Source organism: Ostrea edulis, chromosome 7 (genome assembly GCF_947568905.1).
Source record: "Ostrea edulis chromosome 7, xbOstEdul1.1, whole genome shotgun sequence".
Classification (NCBI taxonomy): Eukaryota; Metazoa; Mollusca; class Bivalvia; order Ostreida; family Ostreidae; genus Ostrea; species Ostrea edulis.
The window spans coordinates 20,730,488-20,732,987 of record NC_079170.1 but is presented as its reverse complement, the minus strand read 5'-3'; the positions used below and the strand labels follow the sequence as shown (position 1 = coordinate 20,732,987).

General features: G+C 27.8%; 1 protein-coding gene across 7 annotated transcripts in view; it reads left to right on the top strand.

The window, feature by feature from the left end:
- LOC125655507 (tripartite motif-containing protein 45-like) overlaps positions 1 to 2,500 on the top strand; it is a 26,051-nt gene that overhangs the window by 8,665 nt on the left and 14,886 nt on the right. For 6 of the 7 annotated variants that reach the window (XM_056143641.1, XM_056143636.1, XM_056143639.1 and 3 more), the window contains one exon: positions 2,068 to 2,158. The exons of the other annotated variant lie outside the window; for it this stretch is intronic. The gene's annotated coding sequence lies outside the window, so the exon portion shown is untranslated. The remainder of the gene's footprint in view (positions 1 to 2,067; positions 2,159 to 2,500) is intronic. 7 annotated transcript variants of the gene reach the window in all.

The window sequence follows — 2,500 nt, the reverse complement described above, 5'->3', positions numbered from 1 at the left end:
TGAGACACCAGTGGACAATTTGTTAATTAAAAGAATTTTATCAGATCATGCAGGGACCAAATAATTAGATTCTCCTTATTTGTAGCAAAAAATTGCAGTCTTTATAAAATCATAGTAGAAAACATTTAAAATTACAGAGTGGTGCAGGTCTCATACTCATTTACAGATTGACAGTTTATAGCTCTGAGTTTCTGTAACCACACACATGTATTACTAATGTTTATTTATGCAAGCATTTATGAATATATATTAATCATTAACACATATATTAATGTGACGGGACAATATACATGGATGTACATCATAACTTTTTCCTTTACTGATACATTAAGCAGTAAATATTTTCATTAAGTCATTTCTTAAAATTGTTCTTTTATGAATGAAATACCTACATGCATTTCTGATCTTTTTAATTAATTTAGATTTACTTACTCCAATTACAAACTTATAATTACAGAAACACACATATAATAATACCAATAATCTTTTTCATATTTAGATTAGTCATGTATCTGTTCGTTAGAGGACAATCTATACAAAAATTTAAAATCTTAAATCAAATATTGAATCACAAAATAAAAGGATTACATTGCACGACCCTGTAATTAACTATTGTTTTAATATACATTAACTATATTTAGTCTGTAAGAAACCTTTGCTGTTTCATTTATAGTATTACATTTCGCAACATTATTAAACAGTTAAGCCTCAGAAATCAAAATTGAGCTGTGATCTCAGCCAGAAGGTGTACTATAAATTTAGGAGAAGAAATTATTTTGCATGATCATATTACATGGCTTTTTTTTCAAGTTTGGCCAAGTTAGGATCATAGTGTGCACTGAGTATTATTTAACCTAAAGTAAAGAATTTTGTAATTATAAGCTCTCTTTAATGAAAAGCTGACTGTGCAATGTTAATTATTTTACATGTTTTAGTTTGTGCTATATTTAACTGAATTGCCTTGTAAAAAGATTTGTGAATTAAATACAATTGTAAATGATCAAAATATATATTATATTGCATGTTGATGGAGCTTTGAAAATTTAAGGCCTCAAATAAATTTTTTTGTGTTTCTGACCCAAGATCAAACACACTACCCCTAGTTTTTTAAATAAACATATATTGTTGAAGATATCATTGAAGAAACAGTGTTTGGGGGGCTTGACATCTGTAATTCAATTCATCTATGATAAGAATAATTTTAGTCAAACTGAATCTAAAAGTTTCATTGACAAGTGAAAAATGAGCCCCCCCCCCCCCGTTCAATAAGACATTATAAGTAATTTGTTTAAATGAAGATTGTGATCAGAATGTTAAAACTTAATTGTTTACAGTTAAAGGAAAAAATATGAATTATATATCCCAATCTGAATTAAGGTATTCAATGTATAATGACCATATTTCATATCTAATAAATGGATGGTGGAATATTTGTAATCATGGTATCATTTTGAAGGGTTCATCAAATAAAAATAACCCACGGTAGGAATTTTCTAAATATTTTGTTTACTGCTTGATATATTTCACCTAGAATTTAACATTGAAGTATATGGGAAAAGCATCTTTTATTGCAATATTTTAAAAACAAATTATATATTCATACTAATCTCTTGGTAAAAAGTTACATACACTTTCTTTTTATGAAAATATGAAATAAAATTAATCATTGACCACACACATTTTTAGAAAATTGGATTTTTCTTATTTTTACAAAGGGCAGACAACTCTTCCAAAAAGTCTTAAGTGCAAAAAGGTCAGCTTCTAATCATTTACCAGTCATGTGAATTTCATCTGCTTCACTTCCATCATTAATTAACAATAAAGTTTTATGATGATCTAAATCCTTCAAAATTGTTCATTATCCTTTCATTATACATGGAATACCTTAAGATTAGGCTTTTATATTCGACTCGTCTTTGGTATACACCTCAATACAAGGAAATGTATCTTAGAGAAGCGGAATTCTTTTTATCCTTAACCAACTTGCCATTATTTTGACTTACACAGCAATTTATATTTTTAGCCTAAATTTCAAATCATAATATTTGTGCATGTGTCTGTTTTCAGTGTACTTTTTGGGAAATTTGAGTGATTCACCACCCTTTGAACAAAGGTATATTAATTGAGGCCACGTCAAAGGAATCCTAGATTTACCAAGGTATCACATCTTCCTATAATTGAATGTATAATGATTATGTTTTCAAGATTTTAAAGTAGATTATTCTGTCACCTACAAAGCGAAATCATTTTATCTGTCCTTAACGTTTTGGCCAAGCTATACACTCATGCTTGCAGATAATTATATGTTTCTTAAAAAATTGTTATAGTAAATATTTAACATCTTTTCATTGTTGTACATGTACATGTAACAGAAGTAATTATGAAGTACATGTATATGTGTTCAGTGTTTCATTATGTAAAATCTACTTAGGAGTACAACTACATTTACAAATTATGTACATGCATACAAAGGCACAAATCAAAAAAATTTACGATTATA